The sequence below is a fragment of the Pan troglodytes genome, chromosome 18 (genome assembly GCF_028858775.2).
Source record: "Pan troglodytes isolate AG18354 chromosome 18, NHGRI_mPanTro3-v2.0_pri, whole genome shotgun sequence".
NCBI lineage: Eukaryota > Metazoa > Chordata > Mammalia > Primates > Hominidae > Pan > Pan troglodytes.
Genome location: NC_072416.2, coordinates 60202608 through 60219531, shown reverse-complemented (window position 1 = coordinate 60219531; position 16924 = coordinate 60202608). Strand labels below are relative to the sequence as shown.

The 16924-nt window shown below is 33.5% G+C and overlaps 1 non-coding gene across 1 annotated transcript; it reads left to right on the top strand.

Annotated features, from left to right (window-relative positions):
• The first annotated feature begins 16496 nt into the window (after positions 1 to 16496).
• Positions 16497 to 16603, top strand: LOC112205985 (U6 spliceosomal RNA). The gene has a single exon (XR_002940112.1). It is a non-coding gene; the product is annotated as a U6 spliceosomal RNA (small nuclear RNA).
• The last annotated feature ends 321 nt before the right edge of the window (positions 16604 to 16924 follow it).

Below are 16924 nucleotides of genomic sequence, written 5' to 3'. Positions count from 1 at the left end.
GAGCCCAGTTTTCTGGATACTGAATACTGTTCCTTGCCACATTCTAGCTTCTAACTAGAGCATGTTAATCTTGACACAGCCAAAAGATACGGGGGAACATGTTTTATAGCAAACATAAGAAAGATGTGCAGGTTAAATCGCATGCCAAATAATTGAAGGTGCTCATTCCAAAGACAAACAGTTAAATGAGGAAAGTAACTTTAAACTGAAAATTTCTTCAAAATTAGATTTCTATATATGCTTTATATATTTAATAGACTTATTTGAGGCTTTAAAATGTATCTAAATATCCATATACATAAAATTTTGACATCATATTTCATTCTGTGTTAAAATATTTTGAAAAAATTACTAAGATCATTCTTTGCTAGGGTGATAACATAATTTATAATCTGGAACTTATTTTTAAAGAGATAGGGTCTCACTATGTTTCCCAAGCTGGTTTCAAACTCCTGGGCTCAAGTGTTTGTCCCACATCGGCCTCCCAAAGAACTGGGATTACAGGCATGAGCCACCACACCAAGCCTAACCTGGGACATTTTGAGAGTTTAAGGGACGACTATTATTAATTACAACAAGAAAATTGATATAAACCAGAACTATCTCAGGCAAACCAAGAAGAATGAGCTTCTTAACTCTTGCCTAAAAAGCCATATCATGGCCTTTGCTTTCTGATGTTTCTATTTTTCAGTGTGAGTAAATAAGCAATTGAAAAGCCATAAAACACCATTTTTACCACACACTTATCCATTTTATTTCAAATCATACAGCCAGCATTTTGTTTTTTCTGAGTAGGATGATTTGTAATAATGGGGTTATTTACTATTATTTTACATTGAGTACAGCAGCAATTCTCAACTTGATTATTATCTAACATGTCAAGATGAGTTAGAGAGGAAAAAAGGGACCTTATAGACCCCTTTTTTTGTCTTATTTTATCTTATTTTAAAAATATTTAATTAATGTCCATAGAAGGGTTCAAATATGGGACATTACATAGCAGATACGTTATCAGGGTTGGAAGAGGAAGCTATTGTTAAGAAACACCGACCTAAAATTGATAAAAGTGTAAGCTCAGTGGCCTATATCTAAAGCTCTTAAAACTCCAGCCCCATCTATATTCCTAAATTGGTTTCTCATTTCTCCAAATGTAATTCTTAACTTCTATCCAAAATTATCCATACACTTGCCTGCTTCTCTCTCTTCTTCTATTTGCTAAGTCCAAGTTTTGGGTGAGTGAAGATCAGGAACTTTACCCAATTTCTTTAATTTCCTTTTAGAACACTTCTCCCTCCCCAACCCCTTCCACCCAGACACACACACACACACACAAACACACACGCACACATCATGTGAGAGACCCAAGGGCCACCATTTGGACCCTGCTGATATTTCTGTGAGAGACGAGACATGCAATAAAATTAAAATAATTATCCTATTGTTAGATGTTAGCTTATTTACATTTTATTTCTATCATAAAACATTTTTTAGTTAATAGAATGGAGATACTTGGGTAACAAAAGTAGAAAAACTTTAAAAATTTCTCTTGTCAATAAAAACTGAGATATGCCCTATATTTGAGGCAGAATTGCTTGTAAGTCCTACCACTTGGCTTAAGTTCATGTCTTCCATTGACTTAGAGTAACCTTTATGTCTTTTCTGGTTTTAGCTATAAAAATACTCTGTTAAAAACTTAAAATCAGATACACAATTCCTAGCAATTTAGATTTAAGATTATCGTCTCAATTTCATAGATGCTAAGTTGCCTGAATGGTGTTTAGAGGCTATCATTTCACATTGATGTAATTACGAAGATGTGGCTCCAGAAAAAATGAACTACAAAAGCCACCCACAGACCACCTCTATCTTTGGATTGCAACATGCAATTTACCTATATAACAAAACTGCCTATGTACCCCTGACCCTAAAATAAAAGTTTCTGGAAGTACTGAGACAGACAGGTGGGAGGGTCTCTCTGGCGAAACTTCAGCCGTCCTGTGCTCTGAAGTGGAGCCTCAGGAAGTTCCCGCCATTTGCAGTGGGGAGGAGCTTGGCCCCGTCTCTTCCTGTGTGGAACCTGGGTTTCAAAGGGCGAGGCTGGAAGTGCACCAAGAGGAGCTCTGGCCTTGTGGAGAGGCTCTGTTTCCCCCTTTTCTTCCTTTTCACCCAATAAAACCCTGTCTTACTATTCGAATTGTCTGAGAACTTGAATTTTCGTGGCCGTAGGACAAGAACCCCGTCTTTAGCTGAACTAAAGTCCTGCAATAGTACTACTTTAAAACTTATTATATTTTTAGCTTTTTAATAATATATTCAGTGATATAATTAAATAATTATTATTTCTTTTAATGGTTTCAATCTGTATCATCCGTTTTTCATACAAATATCCCTACACTGTTCTTGGGGTCTTGAATTTGATTCATCCATCAATTAGCTAGATTAAATATCTCCAATTATTGTTGTTTTCTTAGTTTTTATCTTCTGGAAAGCATATAATAATCAGATTTTCTACGTGATTGAGGAGCTTAGACATATCTTTGTATTGTTATTACATAAGAATCAAAATTTGACTGTGAAGAGAAGTTGGAGTTCATAACTTTTGCACCACAATAATAAAAAAAGTTACTCCATTATATTCTGGCATCTGGTAGTGCAGATAAAAAGTCTGAAGTAAGATTTTTTATTTTTTTATGTCTAATATTTTCCACACAATTGTTAGATTAACTCTTCTACCTTGAATTTGAAATTTTCATTAAGTAATGAATATTACTTGATACACTTGATAGTCCTGTTTCAGTAGTTGGTCCTAATATATTGTGATCATTCAGGCTGTAGATTTAAGCTTTTCTGTAGCCAAAGAACAATATTCTGTATAAATATTGACCAGCCACTACTTACCCTTCCAATCATTCAGTTTTCCTGAATAAGTGAAATAAACTGATGATAATAATTTCCTTTTATTTTTATCTCTAATTATTTTCACTCTGAGATACTTCCTTAAACTTGTTTTCCATATTCTTAAGTCAATTATGTGCAGAATTTGTGCCGCCTGTAAATATTTACAGATATAGTAAATATAATCAGTTCTTCAGTCCCTTTTTGCTCCTGTTTACCTCTCATCCAAGTTTTTCTTTCATCTCTGAGATGATAACCTACTGTGTATTGTCTGTCAAATCAATAAAACCACTTTCTTGTTATTTTGTGGAGGGAACAAAACAGATGTGGCTAAAATGTATTTTTATTCCGTGCAGATATTTTAATGATTATATTTTCCTTGCATTTCTTGAGTTCTACATTCAGGTTTATGCTATTTTTTCTCTTTTTTACATGCCTTTCTGTTTTTTAAGTGATTTAGAAGGGTTATGAAATAAAGAAATCTAATATATTTTTAATAATTTATTCCCCCTTGTATACTGTTGGAACACATTTTAAAAAATACTTGTAGTTTTCAGGATGGGATCTTGTGATTAGTTGAGTATCCCAGCCAATGTGCACGAAAGGAGATGCCGTGCCTCTCGAAAATACAACATGGTTTATTTGTTTTGTGTTTTTACTTGTTTTTGATTTATCTGTTTATCATTATTAATATTGTTATATTGTCTGTGGATGTCTGAACTGAAACCATAAACAGCTATCCAGCTTGCCAGTAAGATAAAATTGTAGTAATTGATGTTCCATGAAAAATATCTTTTTAAATTTTTGTTGTTGCTGGTTTTCCCCCTTCTTTTTGTGAATTCTTTCTGTCAGATGCCAGCTGCAACTAATGTAGCCAATCATCTTTCCTAGTATTGGGATGGGACAGATCTTTCCATTATTTTTTATAACTTTGAGATTTAAAAAATAGTTATATTATATCCAAATTGCCTCTTCTAAAACCATTGCTAACACGGTCACCATCTCAGCCCCAATGCCAACCACATCTCTTTGAGAAACCACTTTTCAGATCTGTTTTCACCAGTGGCCTCCCATCTTAGCGGGCAGCATAACCCCAGCATTTCCTAGCTCAATTCCTTCAGTCACTGCTCTGGTGAATGGCATGCTTCTACTAGCCACCCAGAGCAGCTGGTGCAAGGTTCCAGCTGATTGGAATCATCTGAGATTCCAAATAGCCACAGTAACCAAAGGAAATTGAAATAAACTATGTTAATTTTAAATCCCACTCCCACCTCTATGCTCATGGACTACAGGATCTCCGCCATTTACCTTTAGCCTGTCCAAAACTTTCCTTTATGGAAGGTAATTTCTAAAGTGGTTTGTGCTGAATTTATGTACTCTGATTACAGTTGTACTGTTTATGGTTAGATGAATAAACCACATAGATAAGAATTGGGAACTAGGAAAGAGAACAAACTAAATCTTTAGTTACTTAAAGACATTTTTCAATTTTTTAGTTTGCGTGTGAATGTGTGTGTGTGCTTATATATCTGTATCTGTGAATATTTGTGTTTCTCTTTTGTTACTTTGAAATATTCTCAAGATACTATAATTTTCTGAAGGTATTCTGTGCTGACTCTGTTTTCTTTGTTGTTCTGACTTCCAAACAACTAAGAGCCACATATGCATCTCAGTGAAGTATAGTCTGACATGAATTCTTGAAATATGATTTCCCTGAGACTTTACCTTCCATTCTAATTTTTACATTTCCTATTTATGCTTTTTAATCTACTATATATAGTTAACATTGTATATATTCTTATATATCATCAAATTATGTACAAAATGGGCTGCAATTTAGGGACTATTACAAATAATTTGAAGCATATATTTATTAAAAGAATAATGTGACCATTAAATTCATAGATTGCCCCAAAAAGAGGGCCCTTAAATCATGTCTTCCAATTTTAGCATATGTAAGTATTAAATAAATCACAAATCTAAAGCCCAAAGAAGAGAAATACCTCCTTCATGTCTCGTAACTTATACACTGGAACACACTAATTTTCACTGCTGATTTATTATTTATTTTTATACCTGACATTTTAAATGACTATAGGAATCATAGCAGCCAAATAAACATATGAGGGATTCTATAAATTCTTATTTTTAAACTAGAATGCTTTGCAGGTAAAATAGTGATATAGAGATATACATTCTTATAATTAAAATTCAATTTATATTATGAATCATACATGTGAGATTTTAAGTAGTATATTAATATGAACTCTGTGCAAAATCATGTATTTCACACACACACACATGCATATATAAATTTTGAGAATTTTTTTGTTTACCATTAACACTAGTTATTCCTTTAGTATAGCACTAAACATAAATAATTTAAAATCATAGATTTCTACAGTATTTCAATTTTTTTTTTTTTTTTTGAGACGGGGTCTTGTTCTATCTCCCAGATTGGAGTCCAGTGGCACGATCTCCACTCACTACAACCTCTGCCTTCCAGGCTCAAGCAATCCTCCCATCTCAGCCTCTCGAAAAGCTGGGATTACAGATGTGTGCCACTATCATGAGCTAATTTTTTTGTGTTTTTGTTAGAGATGGGATCTCACCATGTTGCTTAGGCTGGTTTCAAACTCCTGAGCTCAAGAGGTCCGCCAGCTTTGGCCTCCCAAAGTGCTGGGATTACAGGCATGAGCCACCAAACTTGGCCCAACATTTTAATTTTTAACAAGCAATTATAACATTTATAATGAAAACCTCTTCTAATTAATTTTTGGAGGGAAAGGAACATTTATTTTTTAAGGCCAAAATATTAAAAACATGTTAAATTTTCTAAAATGTTTTTAATCTTTATATTTAGTTATATCCAAATAATTTGAATTTGAATCCTACAAAGGGTTTACAGACATCTTTATCTCATTTGTTAATCAGAGGCCATGCTATGCTGATGGTTTTCTCTTTCATAATATAAAGCACTTCATTTTTTTACTCAACTTTATTATTTTATTATTTATATTTTCTTTCTTCCTAAAACATACTACAATTGTGTTTTTCTTAGTTATCTATGAATAACCATTGTTTGCATATTATAGTATCTCAATTTTTTTGCATTGAATTAACGTTTAACAATTGAAAATAGAATGTAAAATTTGTACACTCTATCATCGTAGATCTCAGTTAAATGTTGGAGTTCATAATGAACCTCATTTTGAAAGTGAAGATTGCATTTTTGAATAGAAATTTAATGTATTATGTTTATGGGGGAGATAACTTATAGGGGCATTATGCATATCTCCAAACTTTTGTAGTTTATTACAAAAGAAGAAAAAAAAGAAACAGAAGAGGTGTTCTGAGTCAAGTTTTTTGTCATAGCCATGCATTAGATATACCCTGGAGATTAGCATTTGCCAAGTATACATCAGTTAAAATAAATGAGTACATAGAACTACTGACTTTGCATGAAGCAGGAGAAAACCCAATTTCCCCTCAATTATTGCATTTTGTGCTATCAAAACACTAACAGTTGAAAATCACGGCAAGTACCAACTCATCTTTCTCAGTTAGCATGTGTGTATATGTATTCATCTTAGTCTTACAGTCAATTGTATCTTAATACCTAAATGGAGATTATCAAAACAGAAAATGAAAGAAAAGAAATCTCAGCTATAACTCTAGAACAAAATCTCTACTTCCTTTCTTCTTGGACCCCATTTGAAGTGGCTCTGAAATGCAAGTAACAAATTGCACTATCTTGATATTCCATAATGATGTTTTTAATCTTTATGTCAGCCTTTTCTGTCATTGTCATTGTCGTGCATGTTTCTGACATTTTATGCCAATGTTTATCTGTTGGATATCACAGACTTTATCAGAAAACGTTGACAGTTATACTTAACATTTTCTGAATAATCAGATGATATTACTGTTTCTCCTTAATTTGTCTTATATTTTTATGTATCTTTGTAATAAAATATATCTTAAAATAATACTTTTCATTATTATAGTTTTATAGATTGTAAAGCATTTTCTTATGTGGCTCAAATTTAATTATCACATACTCTGTAAACTTAATAAATCATCTTGTTATTGAATTAAAGCGGCTATTAAAGCTCAGGGCATAACTTGATAAGGTCATTCAACTTATACAATGGCAAAACTGTATCAGAGTCTGTGGTTTTTCAGTAATTAATAAAAACCAATGTTTACAGAATACTTATGATATGTGAAGCCCTTGGCAAGTTCATTTCATTTAGTTGTACAACTTCCCTATGAGAAAGAAATTATTAGTATTTCAATTTTACAGTAACTGAGGCTCAGGAAGGTTAAGTACTTTGCCTGCAATCACAGATATAGTAAGTGAAGGAGCCAGTATCCAAACCCAGACAATCTGCTTTCAGAGCCCACCTTTCTTAAATGCTAAACTTTAAGCTTAATAGTATATATTTTGCACTATTTATCAATGACTATTAATTTAAATATGAATACACAAACTTGTGACGGGACACCACTGATTATACTATAATTGAAAAGCTACACCAGTACTTAAGTCAAGCATAAATACAGAAAAGGGCAAAAATCATTCTTGTGCACTTTGGGAAATTTTCAGAAAGGGAAAATACCTGTGTAATCAATCAAAAATTAGGACACTAGGGGCCAGGCGTGATGGCTCAAGTCTGTAATCCCAGCACTTTGGGAGGCCGAGGCGGGCGGATTGCCTGAGGTCAGGAGTTCGACACTAGTCTGGCCAACCTGGTGAAAACATGTCTCTACTAAAAATACAAAAAAACCGGTGTGGTGGCGTGCGCCTATAATCCCACCTACTCAGGAGACTGAGAGGGGAATTGCTTGAGCCAGGGAGGTGGAGGTTGCAGTGAGCATTTTGGAAAATTTAATGTTTTTAATATTTTGGCCTTAAAAATAAATGTTCCTTTCCAGAGCTTTTCCAGAGTAAGACTCTGTCTTAAAAAAAAAAAAAAAAATTAGTACACTAGAACCCTAGCCTCCCCGCATTATACATGTAACACCCATGTAACTAACAAGCACAAGTACCCCCAAATCTAAAAAAGAAAATGTCAACAGCCCTCATCATGCTTAACACCACCACCCCCAAGTCATTCCACTTCTCTTTAAAGACCACTACCTTTCTGACTGTTAACACCATGGTTTATTTTGCCTTAATGCTAAACTTGATATATATAGATGTGTATAATATATAATCTTTTGGATTCGGTTTATTCTCGATTTTTTAAATGAGATTCATCAATATTATTGCAAAGAACAGAAGTTTGTTCATTCTCTTTGCTGTATAGTACACTAATATGTGAATATTTGACAACTGATATATCCTATTGTTGATGGGCATTCTAGAAGTTTCCAATTTAGGGGTATTATGAATAGTGTTGCAATACATTTTGTAAACTAAAGGTGTAAATTTTGTAATAACACTTTAGTCCACAGATACACACATTTCTGTTGGAATGCGCCTAGGAAGGAACAACTCAGTCACAGTGGATGTGTATAGCCAACTTCAGTAAATATTATCTGAGAGTTTTCCAAAGTAGTTTTACTAATTTATATTTCTACCTTATCGTATAAGAGTTCTTCTTTTGCATATCTTCATCAACATTTGGTGTCTTCTGGTTTTGTTTCTGTTTTTTTATAATTTTATCCTTCTTGTTGATGTATAGTGTTATATCATTGATGTTGACGAGTTCTTTTTGAAATATTTTTTGGTTATTTGGATATTCTACTTGAGAAATGGCCTACTGAAGTCTTTTGCCAGGTTTTCTTTTGTAACTAAATTGTCTCTTCTTCTATTGAAATGTAGCGCTTTATTACGGATATAAGTTGTGTGTGTGTGCATGTGTCCGTGCACTCTCATGCTCTTTGGGCTGTCGTTTTACTCTGTTAATGGCATTTTTCATAAACAGAAACTCTTAATGCACAATTATAATTTTATCCATCTTTACATTTTAGTTAGTGCTATTCACGGTTTACTTAAACAATTTTAGTCTGCTCCAAGGTCATAAACATTCTATTCTATACTTTTTACTATACAGTTGCATTGTTTTGTTTTTATCATCTACAATCTAATGGAGTTAATTTTTGTTTCATGGTGTGATGTAATAATTTATTTTTTAAATATGAGTATCGAATTGAGCAGTACCATTTATTTTGAAGACCATCGTTTTCCCCACTGGATGGCAATAGTGTCTACATTGCAGATCTGGTAATCTATCAGGTCTCCTTCTGGTCTCTATTCTGTTACAGTGATCCATTTGTCTATTCTTATGTTAATAGCACAGTGAACTGCTTACTTTAGATCTATAGTGAGTCTGGATATCTGGTAACGTGAGTTCACTGGCTTTGCTTTTAAAGATTATTTTGGCTATTCTAGGTACTCTTCATTTCCAGATAAATTTTAGAAGCAGCTTTTAATTTTACAGAGGAATATTTGCTGAGTTTTCAATGGTATTAAATTGAACCTTCACATCATTTAAGTCAATCTTACAATTTTGAAATTTCCAACTTGGAAACATCGTGTATCCCTTTATTAATGGAATCTTTTGAAATTTTTTCAGTAATAATACATAATGTTCTTTGACAACATTTTGTAAATTTTGATTGTGTTTGGCCCTTGGTATTTCCTATTCTGTTTTAAATGCTAGCATTTATATTTTACTTATTTATATTTTATATGGACATAAATAAATAAAACATGTATTTTTATTTATTTATATATCATTCATTACTTTTATACAGGAATACATGATATAGATGTAGCATTATATAAGAATTAATTATTATATAAAGCTCACATTAAATAGCTTCTAAGCCCTAACAATTGTATAGATATTTTTGGATTTTCTGTATACTCATCCATGTCTATGTAAATGATATATCTGTTTCTTCTTTTCTAATTCCTATACCTTTTATTTTTATTCTTTTTGGTTTATTACTAATTCCTTCATTCATTTATTAAATGTTTGCCTAACTGCACTGTCTACGACTTTCAGTAAAATAGTGAAAAGGCATAGCATACATCTTTGACCAGTAGGCAAATTCAGGGCAGGATAATACTTATGTTACTATTTCATATGAAAATTGCTGTTGAATTTTAAAATATGCTGTATAAATAAAATATATTAATTTCATCTCTAGTTTGTTTTAGTTTATTTTGGTATAAGTGCTTGTTGAATTATATCATTTTTTCAGTATCTATTTACATAATCGTATAATTTTTATCTTATCTTTATTTTTATTTTTATGTTTTAATGTAAAAAGTTACAGTGCTTGGTTTCAAATATTATGTTATATGTGTATTCCTCAATTAAATCTCATTTGGTCATGATATATTATAAATTTTATATGTCTTTGGGTTCAGTTTGCTAGTATCTTGTACAAGTATTTCAGATTAGTTCATCTATGTTCATAAGAAATATTGACATGTGGTATCTGTGTTAGTCATGTATTTGCTTTGATAATAAACATACGTTGATCACATATATTGTGATGGGAAGTGTTACCTGAATATTTATCCTCTGAAAGAGGTTGTATAAGTTTGTTGCTATTTTTTTCAAATGTTTGGATAAACCAGTAAAATCATTTAGACTAGAAGTTTTTTTGTTTTAGAAATATTTATTTACATATTTAACTTTTATAGAATTATTGTTTAAAAATGTCTACTAGATAACATAATTTATAAAATTTAATAGATTTCTATATCTTTTCAGTTTTGGTAAACTGTTTTTCAAGAAATTTATCAATTCATCTAATTTATCTTAAATCTGTCAAATTTATTACAAATTTGATTGTAATATCCTCTTTTCAATATCTGTGGAATTTTTAATGATGCCCTTTATTTTACTCCTGAAACTGGGTTTACTAGTGTTCTCTATTGTAAAGTATTCCCCATTCCATTTATTTCCGTAGTTTCTTTGTTTCTGTTTTGTTGTTGTTGTTGTTTGTTTGTTTTAGCTTTTGATATGGAAGACTAAATCATGGATATTAAGCCTGTATTATTTTAAAATGTATATATTTAGGCTATATATTTTCCTTTGAGCTCTTTTATTGCATTACACACCTTTTGATATGTCACATTACATTACTCTTCCATTTCAACATGCTTTCTAATTTTCATTTTAAATTCTCCTTTCACCCAGGAGTTGTCTCACACACTATTTGTTCCTTTCTTATCTTCTTCCTTACCTTAAGTTAGATTAATCAATTCTTTAAAGAATTCATGTCCCCTTTATTAGCTTTGTAGTTACAGTTATTTACATTTTTTTCTCTTTTTTGAGATAGGGTCTCACTTCTTGCCCAGGCTGAAGTGCAGTGGCACAATCTCAGCTCACTGCAGCCTCTGCCTCCCGGATTCAAGGAATTCTCCTGCCTCAGCCTCCCAAGTAGCTGGGATTACAGGTATGTGGCACCACGTCTGGGTAATTTTTGTATTTTTAGTAGAAACGGGGTTTCACCATGTTGGCCAGGCTGGTCTTGAACTCCTGACCTCAAGTGTCCGCCCACCTCTGCCTCCCAAAGTGCTGGGATTACAGGTGTGAGCCACCACATCCCATCTACAACTTTTATACTAGTTTCACTATACGTACCTTGACTTATTAGAGCCTAATATAAATTAATGCATTTATCATTTTTAATGTAATGCTAGGATCTTTTCATCTTTTACCTCCATAGAACCCTTTCTTAGCTTTTGTATTATTAAATTCAATTAAATTCTAAACTTCAGAAAAATTACTATTTGTATAATCAATGTTTGAATAGATTCTGCTACATATTTACTTTTTCTTTTCCCTTCACTCCTTCCTGCTGCATTTTCGTATGTGCTCAACTTCCCATTGAAGTACTCACCTTAGTACTTCTTTCAGTGTTTGTTTCCTGACAACAAATTATATGTTTCTGTATGTTGGAAATTTAATTTGTTTTTCCTTAATGTTTGAAAGATATCGTCTCTGAGCATACAAATATAATTTGCCAGTTATTTCCCTTCTGCACATAAAATGTGGTATCCAGTTGTATTGTGGCTTTTGTCTTTTCAATTTAGAAGTCAGATGAAAGTATTATGGTTACTCTATAGATCTCTCTTGTCCTCTACCCTTGACTACTTTTAAGATTTGCTTCTTGTCTTTGGTGCTCAGCAGTTTGACTGAAGTGTGACAAGGAGTGGTTCTTCTCATGTTTATCCTGTTTAGATTCTCTGAATTTCTTGAACCTGTAAGGTGATGTCTTTGATCAGTTTTTGATAATGTCTTGGCCTTTACTTCACTGGGTAAAGCACCTGTGGCTTGTTATTTCTTCCCCATATGGGCCTTCAATGACATACACATCAGACATTTTCACCATGTACTATAGCTGTCTTACACATTGTAGACTTTTTTGTTGCTGACTTTTTTGTGGTAGTTTTCCTTTTTTTACTCTTTGTGAGTTTCAGTTGTATATATTCTACAGCTTTTCCTTTAGATCACTTATTCTGTCTTCATTTGGGTCCAATATGCTGTTTAATTATTTTCTGTTTTAGTTGTTAATTTCAATTATTACTTGTTGTAGTTCTCAAATTTGTTTCAGTCCTTGTTTTTCAAAGATTCCAGTTCTTTGGTAGAATGCTTCATCTTGTATTTTTCTTCTCTTCAATATATTAATTAATCTTATTTTAAAGTTCATGTAACACATTTATTATCTAGATCACATAAGGGTCTGCTTTTTTTTCCCATTATCTTGATCTTATTTTAATTTAGCCTTCTAAGTTTTGATGGAATGCCAGATGTTATGTTTTAAATGCCGTAGAGGCTTTGAAGGTTGTTGTCTTCCTTCCAGAAGATTCGATTATCCTCTAACTATCGCTTTGGCAAGTAGGGGCAAATCAATACAGTCTAATGAGGGATTGAGCTGACTTAAGGCGGAATTTTGGACTGAAAAATATGCATGTCCCTTAGCCACTAGTTTACTCCCATTCTCAATGTATTTACCTGTGTTCTTCTGCACTGACAGATCTCAAACTCCAATGATGGTCTTCCTAATACACTGAGAGAATCAAAACTCCACTAAAATTTCAGCTGTTGTTGGTTTGGTTCCTTATCCTCTTGTCCAATGTATTTAAGGAATAAACAAATGTCTTTTTATGAAACTTGGGTCAGCATGAATAACAAAAATGCAAATTCACCTCTGTGAGCTTACCTTCTCTTAGAGCTTTACCCTTCAAATCTTAGATGTCTCCAATGTCTTCAAACAGTTGTCTTTCTTTTTTCATTCTGGTCTTTCTATTTTTTCCTGGTTAAAGTGTTGATTTGCCATCAGATACTCTGGCTTAGCCAAACAACAAAAAAAGCCTATGGTACAGCTTTAATTGCAAATTTTATGCAATTATTGCATTTTATTTCTTAAAATAAATGAGATATCTATTGCATATGCAACAAAGACTGTTGCATTGCCTCTATGTATTTGCAATTTTCATACAAAAGTAGATTTCACCCAAATGTAAGTGTTTTTCTGTATAAGAGCCTATGATCTGTGATTTGTTTTTAAAGGCCTAAAAAAGGGCTGAACTGGGGACTTTGGAATGCAATTGCTAACTTAGTTAAGCTCTAAAGCACTGCCACTCTGTGGTAACTCTGAGGCATAGCAGCCCCCTCTATATTTCTATTGACAAGATGCCCCAGAAAGTTAGTTCAAAATTCCCTTCCACTGTTATTTAGAAAGCTGAAATATTTCTGTTCAGTGCAACAGTCCAGCTACTCTATACTTCATTGCTTGCACCTCTCTTTCTATCCAGTTTTCCAAATCTGAAGTCTAGCCTTAGGTTCTCTTCCTTGAGATAACCTGAGTCAATAGGAAAGTGTTAAGTCTCTGGCACTTATTTGTGATGTGGTCTTAGGCTCATTACTTATTCTCTCTTTCATCACCAAAAAAAAAAAACCAGCAATGTTAGCAGGCATATTCACTTTGTGAAAATTCACTGAGCTAGACATTTGTGTGTATGTGTCTGTGATATTTCAATAGAATTAATTTTAAAAGAGGTTAATAATACATATTTAAGTGCATCCTCAAAAGATTATTCTGAGCATTTAAATGTATAATGTCACCTCCACAGCGAGGCCTACACTGACCTTCTTTTTCAAAATTCTAATCTTTCCTCTTCAGCCCCATCCACACAAATCTAGAGATGCCAGCATTTTTACTCAGTTCTGATTTCTTTTTTTTTCCCTACAGCACTTAACATCTTTCAAAATGTTATATAATTGACACGTTGTGTATTTCTCTCTTCCCTTGCCTCATAAAGGCAGGGATCTTTGCTTGGCTCCTTGGTTTACAAAAAGTGCCTAGAACAGTGCTTGGCACATAGCAGTGCTCAAAAGAATTTGTTGAATGCATGAACTGGAACTTAGCATAGTTATTGGTGCATAATGATAGCTTACATTTAGAAAATATGATCATCTCATTATCATCACGGTTTCCACTAAAGGCTTTTGTTCTCAGATCTTAAATATGGCCTACGGACAAGAAAGGTGCTGATGAGTAGATGGTATAGTATCAGATATTGCTAAGAAAGAACACTTAATACAACTGAATGGTACAATTTAAAAGCATTAATTTGATGGTATGTAAATCATAACTCAATGAAGATGTTATTTTAAAAAACAAAAGTACATGATTAGCTCTTCAGGAGGAGAAAAATGTTTAACTCCTGGTTCTGACACTAACTTATTTTTTGACCTTATATTGGTATTTCCCTCTTGTCCTTAGTCTTCTCATATACAAATTGAATGTGTTGGTTAGCTAAATACTAAAAGCCATTCCAGCTCTAATATCCTGCCTTTTTAAAAATCAGCTTCTGCAAAGATGGAGAGAAAAGAAAGTCAATGAATATTGCGCCGTCAAATTGCTCTTCAATCTGGAGCACACACTCTTCAAAAGCGTTGGGCTGAGAGAATGAGCTCCTTTTTACATATACACATTTACATACAGACATGTAAACACGCAAATCCATACATGCATACAAATATCTAACTATCTAATTTTGTTGGAAAGGAAATAAGACAATGAATATTGATTTCTTGGTTTCCACATAATCTTTTCCAAAACAGCTTTTCCAGTTCAAAAAAGTAGATCATGGATTACAAAGGCACTGATTCCCCTGCCTGCATACCAGAGTGTACCTTAGGGGCCATCTGGAATCTCAATGCTTAACAAAATTAGCTTGGTTTAATTTGAGCGAGTTAGAAAACTCTGCTGTCAACAATGAGAGAATGTTCCTATTACCTAATTAACAGGGCTTATTAGGAGAGCAGTGACTACTGAAGTCCACTGAATACCCGGCCATATGGGCATATGAAGCATAGACCAAACAGGTCTCTTTGTAATTATGTTAATAGTTACTCTATTTGCTTTCCCTCATTTTTATCTAAGGTCACTGCAAAACACATTCCCTGGATTTTGAATGAGTGTCAAATAATAGGCACTGTAAATGGATTTGAGGTATTAAGGCCACCATTTACTGGACACATGTTTGCTGCCCAGTGGCTAACCCCTTTCGCTGCTTCCCAAAATGCCTTTCTGTAAGCCTCGTCTGAGACACCACAGGTCGTCTGCTTGATTGCTGGGGCCTTTTCTCTGCCATATGGCTGTGCTGCACCCAACTACCCATGGCAATGTGTTCCTTTGATATACCTTTAATGCAAAACCCTTTGCTAAATAGGAAAGTACAACATGTGTAATTTCCTCATTAAATCAATAGACAATGTCACTGTGTGTTAAATGGAATAAAAAGCCCATTCCCACATATTACACACTGGCATGAAAATACAATGCATTGACATTTCAAGGAAGTATTTAATAAGCACAATCACATATTTGCCTCTTGCTAAATGGTGGGCAAAATGATATGCATACACTCAAAAGCACAGGTGAGAGTCAGTACTCTTCTTTCTCTCATTTCAAAGGAGAAAATTGAGTCTTAGAGAAGAGAAATGATCTCAAGTCAGACTCACTACAGTGTCTTTTGAAGCCTATGAGCACCCTGCAATCCAACAATGTGCCTGGCACACAGTAGAAGCTCAATAATTTTTTTGCAATGAATGCCTGTGTAACACTTATGCATTGGTTAGTCATTTATTCAGAGTGTTGCCTTAACAAATAAGTGTCCAATGAAGGCTGAGAAAGGGAAATTCTAAACCTGAGAGGAAGATAAGTTTATGTTGACAAAAAGAGTCAAACTCTGTAAAATATGTAAAGAGGTTTATTCTGAGCCAAATATGAATGACCAAGGCCTGAGGCACATTTTCCAGAGGTCCTGAAACATGTGCCTAAGGTGGATGGGTTGAAACTTGGTTTTATATATTTTAGGGGGACATTTAGAACATCAATCAATACATATGGGGTATACATTGATTCCGCCCAGAAAGATGAGACAACTCAAAAAGGGGAGCGGGGAATACAGGTAATAGGTGGATTCAAAGATTTTCTGATTGGCAATTGGTTGAAACAGTTAAGTCATTATCTAAAGATCTGAAATAAATAGAAAGTAGCATCTCGATTAAGATAAAGGATTGTGGAGACCAAGGTTCTTATTATGTAAATAAAGTCTCGTGCTCACTTCGGCAGCACATATACTAAAATTGGAACAATACAGAGAAGATTAGCATGGCCCCTGCACAAGGATGACACACAAATTCGTGAAGTGTTCCATATTTTTTTGACCCAGCCATCCCATTACTGGGTATATACCAAAAGGAATATAAGTCATGCTGCTATAAAGACACATGCACACGTATGTTTATTGCGGCACTATTCACAATAGCAAAGACTTGGAACCAATCCAAATGTCCAACAATGATAGACTGGATTAAGAAAATGTGGCACATATACACCATGGAATACTATGCAGCCATAAAAAATGATGAGTTCATGTCCTTTGTAGGGACATGGATGAAATTGGAAATCATCATTCTCAGTAAACTATCACAAGGACAAAAAACCAAACACCACATGTTCTCACTCATAGGTGGGAATTGAA